Source organism: Mirounga angustirostris, unplaced genomic scaffold (assembly GCF_029215605.1).
Source record: "Mirounga angustirostris isolate CCGP_5_RB_7025 unplaced genomic scaffold, mMirAng1.0.hap1 SCAF_6, whole genome shotgun sequence".
Classification (NCBI taxonomy): Eukaryota; Metazoa; Chordata; class Mammalia; order Carnivora; family Phocidae; genus Mirounga; species Mirounga angustirostris.
In genome coordinates, this window is record NW_026991714.1 from 10,320,495 (window position 1) to 10,340,463 (window position 19,969).

General features: G+C 44.9%; 1 long non-coding RNA gene across 1 annotated transcript in view; it reads left to right on the forward strand.

Annotated features, from left to right (window-relative positions):
* Positions 1 to 1,769: 1,769 nt before the first annotated feature.
* LOC135364635 (uncharacterized) overlaps positions 1,770 to 19,969 on the forward strand; it is a 30,230-nt gene continuing 12,030 nt past the window's right edge. The window contains exons 1-2 of the long non-coding RNA XR_010412076.1: positions 1,770 to 2,014; positions 16,395 to 16,677. This is a non-coding gene — a long non-coding RNA (uncharacterized LOC135364635). The remainder of the gene's footprint in view (positions 2,015 to 16,394; positions 16,678 to 19,969) is intronic.

Below are 19,969 nucleotides of genomic sequence, written 5' to 3' on the forward strand. Positions count from 1 at the left end.
AAGTTAGGAACAGTCATTTTATGCAGCAGTGTGGGGGAAGAAAGCCTAGTTTGGGTTCTCTTCTTTGGTGATGGCTTCCCTGAAGGGAAATGGAGGCCATTTACAGATTCCAGAAGAAGGTGTAATCTGTACCGTGTGACCTTTAATTGCTGTATTTTCTTTAAAGTATTGTTTCCTAAATAGCAAGCCTAGGAGTGATGTTCCAGGAAGAGGGCTTTGTGGTCACAGGGGCCCAGGGAAGCCTGCAGACTACAGTGCCTCTTGGAAATTCACAGCTCATGTTGGCAGGTTAAAGGATCTGAGAAGTCCCGCAGAGAAGAAAAGAGTGTTAATTTGTTTCACCAAGCACTTCACAAACTTATTTGAGTACGAAATCTATTTTACATGTGTAACACCTACACTTTGGGAACTGGGATTAAAGTGAAGGGAGTAGCATTTCCTGAGTTTTTCTTTCTCAGGAAACATGTCAGATGTTTCATAGACATTGTCTTATGTCGCCTATTAGCCTTCTGAGCTGCATATTTTCATTTCCATTTTACAGATGAAGAAACCGAGGTTTAGCAAGGCAAGGAGCTTGCTCACAGTGACACAGCTAGGGAACAGTGGAGCTGAGATTTGAACCCTGAGCCATGTCACTCCAGATGACATTTTTTTTTTTTTTTTAACCTGGTAACTCTTTATAACGCCTCTCGCCTTTCTAACCAAGGAGGCAGAAAGAGGTAGATGGAAACAGTAAAGGACTTAGGGGTCAGTCAGGTCCAGGTTTGGCTTGTTTTGTCTTCCTTGTGGATACATTTAGGATCTTCCACCTTGTAGGAATCTCTTTCCGCCACGAGCAATGGTTGAGGGGTGGCCAGGTCCCACAGACCGAGGGATCACTGGGAAGAAGAGACAGCTACCCTTGGGCTGGGAGTGCAGACGGACCAACCGAAGCCTTTATAAGGATCCTCCCATTTCAAGTCATTCTTTCGCCAAGCTGCTTTCCTTTCCCACCTGCTGAAACTCTGTGGGCTGCGAAATGTGCCCCCAGTTCTGTGACAGTGTGCCAACAGAAGGGAAGGAGGGAAAAGATGTTGGATGAAGCCCTCCACACTGCTTGTGCTCTCTCTCAAATAAATAAAAAAAATCTTCAAAAAAAAAAATAAAACGCTTATTGTGCTGACTGGGGCATAGAGATGAAGACAGTAAAGATGAACGAAAATAAACCACCCCTGGGAGGACACAGGTAAACAAGGAATGGCAAAAAAAAAATAGCCCGTTAGGAGAGGGACTTACACCGTGGGGGCAGGGAGTGGTCAGCGAGCCCGGGACTGGAGGTCTGAGAAGCTCAGCTTGGAAGTGAGAATTTCTTCTTGGACAAAAGGGCAGGGAGGGAAGGGAGGGCATTCCAGGCAGAGGTTACAGCGTGGGCAAGAGAATAAGAGGTTTCCACAAAGGGTGCCTGGGTGGCTCAGTAGGTTAGTGTCTGCCTTTGGCTCTGGTCATGATCCCAGGGTCCTGGGATCGAGTCCTGCATTGGGCTCCTTGCTCGGTGGGAAGTCTGCTTCTCCCTCTGCTGCTCCCCCTGCTTGCGTGCACGCACATGTGTGCGCTCTCTCTCTGTCAAATAAATTAAAAAAAAAAAAAAAAAGAGGTTTCCACAAGCAGTGAAGGTGGGGGATGAACTTCCCCTGGGTAGAAAGCACTAGCTCTGGATCCAGGTGTGGAGGGGAGGGAAAGAGGAGAAAGAAAGACCACAGTTCAAGGGTGCGGGGTAGAAGATCGTGTTCCAGTACTTTCAGTGCAGTAGATGCTCTGCCGAGTCATTGTATGGACAATCACATTATGTTTGCAAGAGAATCGCTGGCTTGGTTTCGTGTGTGGGGCACAGGACTTAACATCTCCTCTATCTCGTCTTCAGGAGAGACCGTCGGGGAAGAGATGATGAGGTCCTTGTCCAGCCTTTCACAAAGCCAGTGCCAGCTTCTGAAGCCGATCCTTCACCTCAACAACCTCCCGCCCGCGCAGCACGGAGGTGAGGGCGGGACCCTTCCTTCTTCCCAAACCTTTGGGGCAGACAAGCGGGCCCTTTTCCCGGCTGTGGTGGGAGGGCCTTCTTGTTGGGGCCTGAATGGCAGATCTGTCCCAGCCTCGGGTGCAGGCTGCCACGGAGAATGCCCCCATTGTGCGGGGAAAGGCCTTCTGCAGGGCTGTCAGGGCCTGAATATATACAGCGACCCGGGCTGCAATATGTCCAGAGTTGCCATCAAAAAGAAAATAAAGGAGATCTCCATGTCCACCAAGATGTCACACCTCAGAGATTTAAAGCTGGACGAAGTGACTTGCTGACCTCCATCCTGCTCACAGGGGACACATTCGTCTTCCCTGATGTAATTCTCCAGTCTCCCATTGACACTGCAGCTGAGCCAGGCTCTGCTGATGAACACCGGGCTGAGCCTGCAGGTCACTGAGAAGCTCGGCCTGCCACACGAGGCCCTCCCTGGAACAGGATGCACGAGGACTTTGCTTGCTTTTTTTCCTCTTTGTCTTAATCACCCCCAATGACCTTCTTTAGGATTTCTAGGGAATAATAGCATCGGGGAATGTCATGGAAGAGAACCAGGGGAATGATGGTGACCCATGCTGGCTCAGTGGCCTATTGGGTTCCTTCTCATGCTCTGGATAGAGGCCCTTCACCAAGACTCTGCAGGTGTTTCTGGTGCACGGGACTGGGGAGTGAGACAGGTTGAGAGACAGACCGGGTGAGCAGACGCAACAAACATATGGACCTAGAAACAAAAGCCAGGAGAGAGGCAGGGTCCTGGGTGCCAAGAAGCTCAGGGAGAGGAGCAGGGAGGAGGGGGACATGTACATCATGGGCGAGGCCCAGAGGCCAGGCTGTGTGGTCTCAGGGCGGCGAGATGAAGAGAGGGCTTCTAGAGAGCCAAGTGCAGGAAAGGAGTTACACTTTTCCTTCTAGGCCCTTCTCAAAGCCCTTAGAAGTCAGGCTATGGAGGAGGAGGATGAACTTGTGGAAAGGCCTGCCTGGGGGCTTGACCTGAAACAGCAGGGTTTTATGAACCACCCTTTTCTTTTCCTCCTGTTTCCTTCCCCCTCCTTCCAGGCGTCCCCCGCCCTTTCTGGCAGTCCCACACTACTCCCATTGGAGGGGCACTCTGCGTTTTGTCTCGGCCTCAAGCATGGGGTTGCGTGAGTTTGGGGCCGAGGTACAGGGCAAAGCTTCTGACGTGTGGGCTGGACTGTGTGTGCGCTTCCTCGCCTCTGGTTAGGTGGGCGAGGCGGTGAGAATGGATGAGGGGTCTCCTGTTTGCTGCCTTTTCACCTCCAAGCTGTCCACCTCTGTCTGGGGGGAGCTGAGGGGCTGCCACAGCCGTCGGAGGGGGGTATGTGACTATCACGCACAAGCTGGGAGAGGGTGATGCCTATGTGGGACACTGAGTTAGGCTTTGTCCCACTTCCTGCGAAGAGGGTGAGACATTCTGAGGTCCTGGCAGAATTCTAGGTGATGGAAGGCTCTGGGTTGTCGGCGATCTGTTCCCACCTGGAGAGGGAGCAAGGCAGTGGCCACCTGGCTGTCTAAGAGGCAGGAAGGGACCCAGGTGCCTCCAATGACTCGCTTCCTATTATGGTTTGGGAAGGGAAGCTGCTCCGTAGTCCTGAATTAGAGTGATTCAGTTCTCTCTTGGCATTACTGAATCACGAGGTCAGGGTGTTTATCTGGTGGGGTGATCAATCACACAAATCCTTTCTCTTCTTCCTTCCATCTTCTGCTTTTTTCAAACACACACTCAGATCAGCAAACTGGGAAAACAAAAAACAAGGAAAAAAAAAACCAGCCTAGAGGCAAGTCATAAGCACTCAAGAATAGAAATTGTCTTCATAAGACCCTCTTTTAACTGCCACCCCCCACCTCCCACTTTCCACAATAAGGGAATTATATTGAAAGCTGGAGTTTTCATTGTAGGAAGCCTGAGTCGGCTTTGTGATGGCTTCATGAGAGAGTTAGGAATAGGGTATTGCCAGGGAACAGCTGCTTGGGGCTGATGGAGGCCATTCTTTGCCTCCCACTCGGAGAGTGGGCAGAGGCAGGGGTGCGAGTGTGGGGCTGTAGACCCTGACCTCAGAAAGGGGCCCTGGGGCAAATGGGGGTCCCTGCCCTTGACCTCGGCTCTCTGGTTCCCTTCATTTCTGCTACTTTGTAAAATGCTTTTGAAAGCATGGTTTATGATTTTGAGGTCCTTTACATTTTTTAATGCTGGGTAAACCCCGGTGGCCTTGTCCTTATAATAGCTCTGGATGCAGGAATAAAGGATCTATGCAAGGGAGCTATGTTATTTAAAATAACAACTGAAAATAGTCAAGAATTTTATATTCATATCAAATCCTTTAAATAGGTATTGGGTCCCTAAAAAGTCCTATGTTGGAGTCGTGAACTTCTAGGGATCACACATCTTCATCCATCACTAGACAATCTGTTTTCATGGTTTTGATGTTTGTGGAGCCAGTCTATCTCCTATGTCATGGTGTCCTTGGGGCAGGAGGACCTATGAGTTACTCAGTCCTGCCACGCATGGGTGCTTTGCATCTGTCATCTCACAAGGTCCCTCTGCCCTGTCTCGCCACCCTCGACACGAGTTGGTGTCTCTCCCTGTTGTGCAGGTGAGGACAGGGAGGCTGAGTCTGGGTAATCTGTCCAGTAGAGTCAGAACGGAAGGGCAGGAGTTAAGAAGGGTCAACGCTGGGATTTGAGCCCAGGCTAGTCTGACTTGGAAAGCTTTGTTCTTTCCATTATACCCTGCCATCTTTCTATGGCTTTGGTTCCTGTTTTAAAGGTCACAAACTCAGCATATTCCATCTTTTCAGGTCAGATGTGCCAAAATTCCAGGTTTGGCATTGGACCCTTGGACTCTGTGAATGCCTTCGAGGTGGAGCCTGTGATTTGCATATATGCCCCCCTGCCTCTCACAGCTGTGCGCTAAGTTGGGTTGAGAGGGCAGGTGGCACATAAGGTGGATAATTGATTTTCTTCTTATGAATATTCATTTGAGGTTACTTCTCCATCTGCTCTCCTTCTGCAATTTCAAAATGGCCACTGAGTACTGAACAGGAGCCTGCTTGTCCCTCTCCTTCTAGGTCACTCCTCGTACCACTGGAGGGACAGGGCTGAGCCAGTTACTTTTGGAAGGCCAGAACAGAGAGCGCTGGGTGCATTGTCTGGGCTTGGGGCTTTTCCAGATTGCATATTCTTAATTGTATTGAGCTCTTTGGAGCCTTCTGATGAATCGATTCTCAGCATGGCCATCTGCACAGAAAGGCAGGGCTGGTTTTGGGACCGGGAGGCAGTTATGCCCGAGTTACGTGGCTGAGCCCCCGGGCAGCTCTCAGAAGGGGAGAACTCACAGGTCACCGATACTAGTCTATGATGGAGAAGAAGAGCCATAAAGTTCAGAGGCCTCATTAGTTTTGATGGATCTGGCCCAAATAATATAACATTTTAGTCCCTTGTGTAAAAGCCAGGCTAAGTACCAAATAAAAAGGTCTCTTTGGGCCCACAGGAACTGACTCTTGGGGGAGGGAAAATTCAGTGACCCTCTTGCTATGGTTCAAGTGTTCAAAAGTGACTGAATTTGCGTCGAACCCATGTCTTTGCCTAAGAAGAGGCTGTTTACCTGATATCCCATCAACAAGGACTGAATATTGAGTGACTCTTCCCCCATCAATGAAATGTGGTAATTGATATTCCTAATAATGACTTCTCAAGATGAAATACGTGAAGTGGCCCCTTGTATCATTACAGATGGACAGATCTTGTTCACTGAAGTTTTAATGTGAGATGCATTTCGTTGTTCCAATTCTGGGGACAATTGCAATGTGTGAGTTCTTTCCCCACACCACCAAGCAACTCTGGGACACCAGCTGGGTGTCCTACAGCTCAGCTCAATTCTGGAACTATCTGTCCGGAGATACTGTCAGATCCCACAGGTTAAAGGCTCAGTCGTCCACTCCAGGTACCATCTCAGGTCCGGGGTGTCACCTGTACATCTGACCCCCTCTATGGGTCCGATTATTTTGCTAGAGTAGCTCGTGGGACGTAGGACACTAGTGTACTCGTTAGATTAGCAGTTTATTACAAAGGACATAAATATGAATGAACAGCCAGGTGAAGAGATCCATAGGACAGGATGACCCTCTGTCCTTCGGAATTTGGGCCCAGCATGATGGCACATGGAAGCATTCTGATTCACCAACCTGGAAGCTCTTCGGATCCTGGCCTTTTTTGGGGGGTTTTATGGAGGCTTTGTTACACAGGCAAGTCACTGGTCTTTGATGATTGATTCAACCTCCAGCCCCTCTCTCCTCCCCAGAAATCAGCAGGTGAGAATGGAAGTTCTAACTTCTACTCAGGTTGGCTCCCCAGGCAACCAGCCTCCATCCTTAGTTCCAAAAGTCACTTCATTAAGAGAGAGAGAGGGAGAGAGAGAGAGACCATAAGAGACTCTTAAGGATAGAGAACAAATTGAGGGTTGATGGAGGGAGGCGGGTGGGGGATGGGCTAGATGAGTGATGGGTATTCAGTAGGGCACTTGTTATCATGAGCACTGGGTGTTGTATATAACTGAATTCTACCCCTCAGACCAATATTACACTGTATGATTTTAAAAATTTATTTAAATTCAATTAATTAACATATAATGTATTATTAGTTTCAGAGGTAGTGATATATATATATATATATATATATATATATATCACATCTTCTTTTTTTTTTTTTTTTAAAGATTTTATTTATTTATTTGACACAGAGAGAGACAGCGAGAGCGGGAACACAAGCAGGGGGAGTGGGAGAGGGAAAAGCAGGCTTCCCACTGAGCAGGAAGCTCGATGTGGGACTTGATCCCAGGACCCTGGGATCATGACCTGAGCCGAAGGCAGACACTTAACGACTGAGCCACCCAGGCACCCTATCACATCTTCTTTATCCATTCACCTGTCAGTGGACATCTGGACTCTTTCCACAGTTTGGCTATTGTGGACATTGCTGCTATAAACACTGGGGTGCAGGTGCCCCTTCGGATCACTACGTTTGTATCCTTTGAATAAATACCTAGTAGTGCAATCTCTACATTGTAAGGTAGCTCTATTTTCAACTTTTTGAGGAACCCCCATACTGTTTTCCAGAGCGGCTGCACCAGCTTGCATTCCCACCAACAGTGTAGGAGGGTTCCCCTTTCTCCGCATCCCTGCCAACATCTGTTGTTTCCTGACTTGTTAATTTTAGCCATTCTGACTGGTGTGAGGTGGTATGTCTTTGTGGTTTTGATTTGTATTTCCCTATGCCAAGTGATGTTGAGCATTTTTTCATGGGTCTGTTGGCCATTTGTGTGTCTTCTTTGAAGAAATGTCTGTTCATGTCTTCTGCCCATTTCTTGATTGGATTATTTGTTCTTTGGGTGTTGAGTTTGATAAATTCTTTATAGATTTTGGATACTAGCCCTTTATCTGATTTGTCATTTGCAAATATCTTCTCCCATTCTGTGGGTTTTCTTTTGGTTTTGTCGACTGTTTCCTTTGCTGTGCAAAAGCTTTTTATCTTGATGAAGTCCCAGTAATTCATTTTTGCCTTTGCTTCCCTTGCTTTTGGAGACGTGTCTAGCGAGAAGTTGCTGTGGCTGAGGTCACAGTGGTTGCTGCCTGTGTTCTCCTCTAGGATTTTGATGGATTCCTGTCTCACCTTTAGTTCTTTCATCCATTTTGAGTCTATTTTTGTGTATGATATAAGAAAATGGCCCAGGTTCATTCTTCTGCATGTGGCTGTTCAATTTTCCCAACACCATTTGTTGAAGAGACTTTTTTCCCTTGGATATTCTTTCCTGCTTTGTCGAAGATAAAGACCATAGAGTTGAGGCTCCATTTCTGCTTCTCTGTTCTGTTCCATTGATCTTTGTGTCTGTTTTTGTGAAGTCTGGAATTGTGATGCCACCAGCTTTGGTTTTCTTTTTCAACATTCCTATTACACTGTATGTTAACTAACTAGAATTTAAATAAATATTTGAAAGAAAAAAAAACCCAAAACAAAAATCACCTCACTAACATAAACCCAGTCATGGTGGAAAGGGGTTCGTTGTGAATAATAAGACACCCATTTTACCTTTATGGCTCTGAAGGGATTTCAAGAACTGAGGATAAAAGACCGAATATAACAAAAGATGCTCTTCTGGTGCTTGAGTGTCTCAGTCAGTTAAGCATACGACTCTTGGTTTCAGCTCAGGTCACAATCTCAGGGTTGTGAGATTAAGCCCTGCGACAGGCTCCTGCTGGATGTGGAGCCTGCTTGGGATTCTCTCTCTCTCTCTTTCTCTAGCTGTGCCCTTACCCCATCCCTCTCTCCCCATGCTCTCATGCTCTCTCTCTCTCTAAAAAAAAGATGTTCCCATTGCTCTTCTCAGGAAATTCCAAGTGTTTTGGGATCTATGAACAAGGAACCAAATTTATACTTATTATATAGACAAAGACCAAAATATATATTTATTATAAGTCACAATATCACACTAGGGTACAAATTCTTTGAAAATTATTAGGCTTTACATTGTATTTAGGAATACTCTCAGTATTAAGATAATTAGTACAATTCTGACCATGATTGACAATGTGTAGCTTCTATATTTCCCATTCAACATTCACTCATTCATTCCTCATTTATAATTAACTCTTTCATTCATTCTTTTTTTTTTTTAAAGATTTTATTTATTTATTTGTCAGAGAGAGAGAGAGCGAGAAAGAGAGAGCACAAGCAGAGGGAGTCTCAGGTAGAGGGAGAAGCAGGCTCCCTGCTGAGCAAGGAGACTGATGCAGGACTCGATCCCAGGATCCTGGGATCATGACCTGAGCCAAGGCAGACACTTAACCGAATGAGTCACCCAGTCATTCCCCTTTCATTCTTTCTTAAGAAAGACTTACCCTGTGCCTGGCTCGGGGCAAAAACAATCAATAAAATTTAGAAGTTAGTTTTATGTGAAAAAGAGCATTAGTTGAGCACAAGTCTTAGGCACCATGATGGGCAGAGAAGATCTAGAGTCCTGGGTAAGACACAGCTAGTGCTGGAGTGGAACATATGTCAGGTGGGGACACAGGCCAGGAAACCAAGCAGTGAATGCCTCAGAAAGGGGACATGTGGAAGGGCTTCCCACACTTCACGGGCTCAGGGAGTCTGAGGGATAAATGGATATTATCTCAGCAAAGGGGAAGGGTGCCCAAGGATGCTAGAGAGAGCACTGTATTCCAAAAGGGTGACTGCTCTCCCAGAGAGAGACTACTGCCTTCTATTTTGAGTTGGCCTCTTTCTTTATAGGAGTCATCATCTGTGTGAACTGCTGGTCTACACCAGTGGTTCTCAACTGGATTTTGCTGTCCCCCCCCCCCAATTCCAGACATTTGGCAACATCTGGAAACATTTTTGGGTTGTCACAACTGGAGGGGTGGGGTGCTACTGGCATTTAGAGGGTACAGGCCAGAGATACTGCTAAACAACCTATTCGTGCACAGGACAGTCTCCCAACCAAGGGTCTCAGGTCCCAAATGTCAATACTGCCGCTCCTAAGAAATGGTAGTCTAAGTCTCTGCACTAATTCTCTGCCTCTGAGCTCCCTGCAAGAGCGCTTTTATAGGGAGGTGGGAGGTGCGCCCCCTGGCTGCTGGTGGAGGGATATTGAGGTACCCGCTGAGAGCCTTTTCCCAGGTCCACCCCCGCTAGATGCGGGCGGAGGGATTCCTCTCTGTCATTCGCGTTCCTCTCTGTACTGATATAAAAACAGTTAGCTAATAACTGTAAAATGAATCAAACTACATGCCACGGCCTTACAATGGCATTTTAACAATAATCCCTTGAAGAGTGTGTGTAAAATGAAGATGATAATATCCCTTTGGGTGGTGGGGACAAGTTAGAGGAGATAATATATGTGTTTAGCATGGAATACGCCAACAGAGCTGCTGCCATCTCATTTTTATTATGGCCTGACGGCTTCTCTGATGTGTCAGCTTGGCTAGGCTCTAGGCCCCAGTCATGCAATCAAACAGACACTGATCTAGGTGTTTCTGGGGGGGGCCTGGCTGGCTTAGTCAGTAGAACGAGTGACGCTTGATTTTAGGGTTGTGAGTTCGAGTCCCATGTTGGGTGTAGATATTACTTAAAAAACAAACACTGATCTAGGTATTTTGCAGACATAGTTAATGACCCTAGTCAGGTGACTTTAAGTAAGGAAGATTATGCTGGATCACTTGGGTGAGTCTGACTGAATCAGGTGAAAGGCATTAAAAGGAGGGCTGAGGCTTCCCCAGGGGAAGGCAGGAACCCTTCCCTTGGATGACAGCATCAGGTAGATTGGATATGGAATTGGTCTGGCTGGTTAAGTGGACACGATCTCTAACCCTGTATAAGCTTGTAATCTAAAAATAGGATTTAGGGGGGCATCTGGGTGGCTTAGTTGGTTGAGCGTCCCACTCTTGATTTCAGCTCAGGTCATGATCTCAGGGTCCTGAGATCAAGTTCTGTGTTGGGCTCTGTGCTCAGTGGGGAGTTTGCTTCTCTCCCTCTCCTTCTGCCCCTCCCCCTGCCCTCTCTCTCTCAAATAAATAATCTTAAAAAAAATAGGATTTAGGGAAAAATAACTTATTTTTATGTATAGTTAGTTCAGCTTTCTAATGAGGGTGGATCCCAAGGTGAAGTGTTTTTGTGTTGGGCTGGGTGATGATGGAGTAGAAGCAAATTACAGCGAATCTTTTCCACCTAAAAAATGGAGATGGAGGGACACTGAGGAAGGGCTGGGCGAGGAGACGGGCTTGTCTGTGGAGCTGCCGAAGCTGCAGAGGTGGCCTGAGAGGAGAGAAGGGGGCAGAGTGGCTGTGCTAGGAGAATTTCATAGGAAAGAATAGAAAAGTATCCAGGGGATGTTATTTTACTTTTTAAAGTTTTTTTTTTTTTTTTTTTTTTTTTTTTTTTTTTTAAGTAATCTCTACACCCGGCATTGGGCTTGAACTCACCACCCAAAGATTAAGAGTCGCATGCTTTTTCAACTGAGCCAGTCCGGCGCCCCTATCCAGGGGATTTTAAAGAAAGTTTTGCTTATGCTGTGAAAATGTAGACTTTCTTCCCTGCCTTCCCATGAAATCTTCAGTGAAGTATTCATTTGCATTAATGCATTTTGAAATTTGATCAATTTCTGGGATGTATTAAAGTGCTGCAAGGGTGGAAGTTGTAATGGAGGTTCACGTGGGATGTGGCCACGTATGGCTTAGAGAACCACAAAGGATGCACATTTTCTAGTTTTGTTACAGCAAGTAAAAAGTTTGTTATTTATGATAAAGTGGCTCATCCATGCATTCTTCATATATTTATTGCACTGTCTGTCTGGGGTACTGTGCTAGGTACCAGGCATATGTCTAAGAACAAGACTGCCATGGACTTTGATCTGGGTTGGGGGACATGCTACAGATAAACAAAAGGCAATTATAATATAATGTGGTGTGATGAAAAAGCAAGTGAGAAGTTGCTAGGGGGGTCCATGTGAGCATAAAACCTAAACCTGGGAGCTCATGGGGCTTTCTAGGGGAAGTGACACCTCATCTTAAACCAGACGGTGGGTAGGAGGTGGGGGGAGCAAAATATGACCCCAAAATATGCCACTTTGGCATATGGATTATTTTGAGCTGAAGGCAATCAAGACCTGGTAGACTCAAGAAAAACTTTTAACTGCCTTAACTACCTAAAAAAAAATTATATAGAGGCTTGGCTCAGAAAGAGAAGTATTACCAAAGATAACTTTTTATCTGAAAGACCTCTCTGTATGGCAGGGCAAACAGCTAATTGCCAAACGTCTGATCTTTTTTTTTTTTTTTTTTAATTATTATGTTATGTTGATCACCATACATTACATCATTAGTTTTTGATGTGTTCCATGATTCATTGTTTGCGTATAACACCCAGTGCTCCATGCAGAACATGCCCTCTTTAATACCCATCACCAGGCTAACCCATCCCCCCACCCCTCTCCCCTCTAGAACCCTGTTTGTTTCTCAGAGTCCATAGTCTCTCATGGTTTGTCTCCCCCTCCGATTTCCCCCCCTTCACTCTTCCCCTCATGCTTTTTTTTTTTTTTTAAAGATTTTATTTATTTATTTGAGAGAGAGAATGAGAGAGAGAGAGCACATGAGAGGGGGGAGGGTCAGAGGGAGAAGCAGACTCCCTGCTGAGCAGGGAGCCCAATGCGGGACTCGATTTTTGGACTCCAGGATCATGACCTGAGCTGAAGGCAGTTCCTTAACCAACTGAGCCACCCAGGCGCCACCCCCTCTCCTGCTATCTTCTTCTTCTTCTTTTTTTTTTTTTTAACATATAATGTATTATTTGTTTCAGAGGTACAGGTCTGTGATTCAACAGTCTTACACAATTCACAGCGCTCACCATAGCACATACCCTCCCCAGTGTCCATCACCCAGCCATCCCATCCCTCCCACCCCCCACCACTCCAGCAACCCTCTGTTTGTTTCCTGAGATTAAGAATTCCTCGTATCAGTGAGGTCATATGATACACGTCTTTCTCTGATTGACTTATTTTGCTCAGCATAATACCCTGCAGTTCCATCCACGTCATTGCAAATGGCAAGATCTCATTCCTTTTGATGGCTGCATAATATTCCATTGTATATATATACCACCTCTTCTTTATCCATTCATCTGTCGATGGACATCTTGGCTCTTTCCACAGTTTGGCTATTGTGGACATTGCTGCTATAAACATTGGGGGGCACGTACCCTTTCGGATCCCTACTTTTGTATCTTTGGGGTAAATACCCAGTAGTGCAATTGCTGGATCGTATGGTAGCTCTATTTTCAACTTTTTGAGGAATCTCCATACTATTTTCCAGAGTGGCTGCACCAGCTTGCATTCCCACCAACAGTGTAGGAGGGTTCCCCTTTCTCCGCATCCCCGCCAATATCTGTCGTTTCCTGACTTGTTAATTTTAGCCATTCTGACTGGTGTGAGGTGGTATCTCATTGAGGTTTTGATTTGGATTTCCCTGCAAACATCTGATCTTCTTATTGTCCTGTGAATTACTCTCCTTCCTTTTGTAGACCCAGGTGCTTATCCCATTCCTTAGCTCAGGATGGCATATAACTCTCAACTGACTGACTTGTCCTTGGGTCTCATATTTTTGGGGCTCCTGTACATATATAATCAAACTTGTTTTTCTCCTATTAATCTGTCTTATGCCAATTTAATTAATAGACCAGCCAACAGAACCTAGAAGGATAGAGAAAAAAATCCCTCCCCCCACCCGAGAGGTAAGAAGATAAAGAGCTAGAGACAGGTGATTAATACTCTTAGTCTGGCAAGCAATTTGTTGAATAGGTGCTATGTTTCTTGTAACCACTCTTCTATTTTGATTCTTGCTTGGAAGTTCCATATGGACATCATACCTTGACATGAAATGGAAACTTGAGGCTAAGACTCTTGAAGTCTTTTCTAACAGAAAATCATCCACTGTGCAAACCTTCTAGGCAGAAGAACAGTCCAGTATGGCTGGTTTTCTGGCTGTCCTGTACATCCAGATTGAGGGCGGTACACTAGAAGTTAAAGTAATTATAAAGGGAACAAACATGGAGTTGATAACAAGTCTCACAATAACAGAATTTAGAGGCAACCCTTAAAACCTGAGATAGACAGTTTAAGGATAAATGCAAGCAAAGCCTTTATAGAGTTTGTTTTCTAGAGTTTTTATTCTCTAAAATGTAGCACAGACTGAGATTATAGAAATGTTCAAGACCTTGGATGGATTAACATATGATGGATTCATAATGGGCTGCTAAGGGAATCAAGAGCTATTTGGAATTAATCACGCTACCATCAAGTTTTGACATCATGGAAGATTTAAATTGCCTCAATAACACTACCAGAAGGGGATACTGGAAGACATGGGTCATGAAACCTCAATGACAGTAATGCTCTTCCCTAAGTGGGTGTCTTAAATAATATATATTGAGTAATGTTTTTATTTGTACAATTTCTCTTTCTTTTTTTCTGGAAGACAGACATAGCCACTGAGAGCTCTGACTAATTTCAAACAACAAACTACATGTCTGTCACATGTCTCATTACCCATTTCCACCTGTCATACTTCATCCATATCTTCTGTTGGGCTTCTCTCTCCATGCTTCTTTTCCTTAGACCTTGATTCCATACAGCTGACATTTTAAACAAATCACCAGTGTCTGCTGATTTATTTCCTTCAGAACTCTGAAACTGAGTCTCAAGTTCACCATGGGGGGAGTTTCTTTTACATATGTTAGTACGAGAGTCAGCCAAAGTGAAAGACATTAACTCATCATTTGATATGGCCCCTGGATGAATTGATTTGTAAGTGGAAGTCTCTTTGGTTGATTACAGCAGGACATGGAGAATAATCCTCTAGAAAGGACTTTGGAAAAGAATTTCAGCAGAGTGAGAAAAGGGCTGTCATGCTATCTTTTTTTTTTTTTTTTAAATTAAGATTTGTTTTAGAGCAGTTTAGGGTTCACATCCTATCCTGTTTTTAAAGGGCCTGCTTTCCTAAACAAGTAGAATCAAGAACCAGTTATTTAGACAATTCTTGTTTCCAGTTAGTTTCCATGAACCATCTGAGTCATCATTTGTGTGTTTAGGGTACATTTTTCTCAGCATTTTCAGGATTCCTGACACAGTTTTCCACATCACTTCACACTGTGCAAAGATTATGCCATAATTTGGTGAATTACAGGAAAAGGCAGCAGAATTATCAAGGAGTGGTGGTGAAGGTATTCTTGAGGATCTATCCTGAGGCTTCCTTGAACTCCTTTCTCTAGCCTGTTCCTGGCCCCTCTCCACTGGGATGGGCTTGGGCTTGGTGATCCTCATCTACCTTCAGAACTATACTGATACCCTACTGTCTGCCTCCCATTCCTCAAAGTATCCCGTGGCCTTGGTCTAACTGGAACTTTGTCTTATTACTTCTGCCCTGTTATTAATTCACTCTTTAAGTTCTGGAGCTTTCATTTGAATGTGGAGTGGAACCTTGGTCAGGAGCGTAGGCAGTTGGGATGGAATGGGATTCCTGGCAAAAGACACCAAGTGTCCGCCTATCAGGGTGTGGTAAGAGAGTTCCTCTGATGCAGCAGGAGGAGGAGGTGGCTTCTGCTTCCCTAATATTCTTTGATTCTAAGATTTAAATGACAACTTACTATTTTTCTACACAATCTCCAAACAGATTTGTTTTTGTCATTATGTGTGTTGAGTAAAATATAAATTTTCTTTCTTTTTTTTTTTTTAAAGATTTATTTATTTATTTGAGAGAGCGAGAATGAGAGAGAGTACATGAGAGGGGGGAAGGTCAGAGGGAGAAGCAGGATCCTTGCTGAGCAGGGAGCCCGATGCGGGACTCGATCCCGGGACTCCAGGATCATGACCTGAGCCGAAGGCAGTCACTTAACCAACTGAGCCACCCAGGCGCCCAAATATAAATTTTCTTTAATTTTCTTTTTACCTGAAAGCTTGTCTCCCATCTGATTGCTGTATCAACTAAGATTCTCCTCTTCTTAAATACTCCCCCCAACTTTTGTTAATTTATTTAGTAGATTAAGGAAAAACCACAAAATTAATATAGGATCATTGTAATAGTGAAACAATACAAAGATGTATATAAAATGGCTAGTAACAGCTGGTCTATAACACAGCTGCCTTAAATCCTATCCTTTTGAAATAACCAGTGTTAAAAACCTGTTGTATGAACTCATGCTCCTACAAGCCACCACAAACATACCTGACATGCATAGGTTTTTTTCCCCCAAACATGAGCTCTTACTATCTAATATCCTCTTCCTTGCATTTCCCCCCTAAAAACACACCATGAGTATCCCTCTGGATGAGTAGATATCTTTAACCTTGCTCTGTTTAGTATAGTAGCCACTGGCAATGTGTGACTTTTGAGCACTTTATTTATTTTTTTAAAAGATTTTATTTATTTATTTGACAGAGAGAGACACAGCAAGGGAGGGAACACAGCAGGGGGAGTGGGAGAGGAAGAAGCAGGCTTCCCACGGAGCAGGGAGTCTGATGCAGGGCTCGATCCCAGGACCCTGGGATCCAGAGCTGAGCTGAAGGCAGATGCTTAATGACCGAGCCACCCAGGTGCCCCTATTGAGCACTTTAAATGTGGCTAGTCCAGATTTCTAGGGCTTAGTATGAAAATAAAAAGAATGTGAACTATCTTGTTAATAGTTTTTATGTTGATTACATTTTGAAATGACAATATTTTGGATATGTTGAATTAAATAACATATATTACTAAAATTAACTTCACCTATTTCCTTTTATTTTCTTTTAAAGTAAACTCTCCCTCCAATATGGGGCTTAAACTCACAGCCCTGAGATCACGAGTCTTATGCTCTACTGACTGAGCCAGCCAGACATGTCTATTTCCTTATACTTTAAAAAAAATTGTGGCCGGCGGAGCAAGATGGCGGAGGAGCAGGAGACCTGGATTTCGCCTGGTCCCAGGAATTCAGCTGGATAGGGATCAAACCATTCTGAACACCTACGAACTCAACAAGAGATCGAAGAAAAGAAGAGCAACAACTCTCTCATCAGAAAAGCGACCACTTTCTGGAAGGTAGGACGTGCGGAGAAGTGAAATCAAGGCGATATTTGGGAGGATAGATGGCGGGGGAGGGGCCTCCGTCGGCCGCTTCTGGCAAGTGATAGAGCCGCGGAGCACAAAATCGGAACTTTTAAAAGTCTGCTCCGCCGAGGGACGTCACTCTGGGGGCTAAGCGGGGGGTGGAACCCTCCGGGACAGTGTGGTCTCAGGACCCTCGGGGTCACAGAAAGATCGGGGGTGCCTGAGTGCGGCAGAGCTCCCAGGTATCGGAGCCGGGAAGCCAGCTGCAGAGGCGGAGCCCAGGCGCGGGCCCTCAGCTCGGGGTCGCCATAAACCGTGATCCGCGGCCCAGTCGGGCCCCTGCTCCTCCAGCAGGGACCCAACAAGCGGCCGATCCGGGGAGACTCACCTTCCTCCCCCGGGAGGAGCCGCGCGGGAGCGCACCGCAGGGATCTGCTGGGTTTGGAGACTCCACCCGGGGTCGGGGGCCAGAGATACAAACGCGCGGTCACAGGCCGGGTGAGCACGGGGTGCGGCCGGAGACCGGGGAGACGGGAGTGACGGACGGCTTTTCTCTGGGGGCTCACTGAGGAGCGGGGCCCCGAGTTCTCGGCTCCTCCGGGCCGGAGATTGGGAGGCCGCCATTTTCACTCTCCGCCTCCAAAACTGTACGGAAAGCTCGCAGGGAACAAAAGCCCCGGAGAGCAAACCCGAGCAGATGACTTAGCCCGAACCGGGCAAGGGCGGGGCACTTCCGCCTCCGGCAGAGACATCTGGAAACCACGGCAACAGGCCCCTCCCCAGAAGATCAGCGAGAACAGCCGGCCAAGACCGAGTTTACTGATCAATGAGAACGGCAGAACGCCAGCGCTAGGGGAATACTGCACATAGAATCCATGGCTCTTTTACCATGATTCTTTAGTCTTTCAAAATTAATTTTTTTTAACGGTCTTTTTTTTTTCTTTGAATTTTTCTTTTTCCCTTTTTCAACCAGTATCTTATCAATCCCTTTTTTAAAAAACATTTTTATTTTTCATTTTTAGAGTCATATTCTATCCCTTCATAGTAGTTACCTTTATTTTTGGCATATATATATAAGTTGTTCTCTCTTTAAAATTTTGAGATACAGTTTCTTCTAACAGATCAAAATATACCCTAAATCTCTAGTGTATGGCTTTGTTCTAGTCTCCTGCCTGATCACATTCTCTCCCCTTTTTAAAAAAAATCCTCTTCTTTCTTTTTTCAAACTTCTTATCAATTCCTTTTATAAATTTTTTTAAATGTTTTATTTATTTATTCATGAGAGTCAGAGAGAGAGAGAGAGAGAGAGAGAGGCAGAGGCAGAGTGAGAAGCAGGCTCCCCGCCTAGCAGGGAGCCTGATGCGGGACTCGATCCCAGGACCCTGGGATCATGACCTGAGCCGAAGGCAGATGCTTAACCATCTGAGCCACCCAGGTGCCCCCTTTTATAAATTTTTTTATAATTTTCATCTTTACAGTCATATTCCATCCCTTCATTGTATCAACCCTTATTTTTGTACATATATAAGTTTTTCTTTCTTTAAAATTTTGGGAGACACTTTCTTCTAACAGACCAAAATACACCCAAAATCTAGTGTGTAGCACTGATCTATGCACCAGCCTGATCATATTTGATCATATTCTGTTTTTGTTTTGTTCTGTTTTTGTTTGTTTTTATCTTTTTCTTTTTTCTTTCTTTCCCTTTCTTTTCCCCCAGTTTCAGGTCTTTTCTGATTTGTTTAGAGTATATTTTCTGGGGATGTTGTTACCCTGTTAGCATTTTGTCCTCTCATTCACCTATTCTCCTCTGGACAAAATGACAAGGTGGAAAAAATCACCTCAACAAAAAGAACAAGAGGTAGTACCAACGGCCAGGGACATACTCAATACGGACATTAGTACGATGTTGGACCTAGAGTTCAGAATCATGATTTTAAAGATACTAGCTGGGCTTGAAAAAAGCATGGAGGTTATTAGAGAAACCCTTTCTGGAGAAATAACTAAAATCTAACCAAGCCAAAATCAAAAAGGCTATTAATGAGGTGCAATAAAAAATGGTGGCTCTGGGGCGCCTGGGTGGCTCAGTCGGTTAAGCGTCTGCCTTCGGCTCAGGTCATGATCCCAGGGTCCTGGGATCGAGCCCCGCATCGGGCTCCCTGCTCCGCGGGAAGCCTGCTTCTCCCTCTCCCACTCCCCCTACTTGTGTTCCCTCTCTCGCTGTGTCTCTCTCTGTCAAATAAATAAATAAAATCTTTAAAAAAAAAAAAAAAATGGTGGCTCTAACTGCTAGGATAAATGAGGCAGAAAAGAGAATCAGTGATATAGAAGACCAAATGATGGAAAATAAAGAAGCTGAGAAAAAGAGAGATAAACAACTACTGGATCATGAGGGCAGAATTAGAGAGATAAGCAATACCATAAGATGAAACAACATTAGAATAATTGGGATCCCAGAAGAAGAAGAAGAAAGAGAGAGAGGGGCAGAAGGTATATTGGAGCAAATTATAGCAGAGAACTTCCCTAATTTGGGGAAGGAAACAGGCATCAAAATCCAGGAGGCACAGAGAACCCCTCTCAAAATCAATAAAAATAGGTCAACACCCCAACATCTAATAGTAAAACTTACGAGTCTCAGAGACAAAGAGAAAATCCTGAAAGCAGCTCAGCAGAAGAGATCTGTAACCTACAATGGGAGAAACATTAGATTGGCAACAGACCTATCCACAGAGATCTGGCAGGCCAGAAAGGACTGGCATGATATATTCAGAGCACTAAATGAGAAAAATATGCAGCCAAGAATACTATATCCAGCTAGGCTGTCATTGAAAATAGAAGGAGAGATAAAAAGCTTCCAGGACAAACAAAAACTAAAGGAATTTGCAAACACGAAACCAGCCCTACAAGAAATATTGAAAGGGGTCCTCTAAGCAAAGAGAGACCCTAAAAGCAACATAGATCAGAAAGGAACACAGACAATATACAATAACAGTCATCTGACAGGCAATACAATGGCACTAAATTCCTATCTTTCAATAGTTACCCTGAATGTAAATGGGCTAAATGCCCCAATCAAAAGACACAGGCTATCAGATAGGATTAAAAAACAAGACCCATTGATATGCTGTCTGCAAGAGACTCATTTTAGACTCAAACACGCCCCAGATTGAAAGTGAGGGGGTGGAAAACCATTTACCATGCTAATGGATACCAAAAGAAAGCTGGGGTGGCAATCCTTCGATCAGACAAATTAGATTTTAATCGAAAGACTGTAATAAGAGATGAG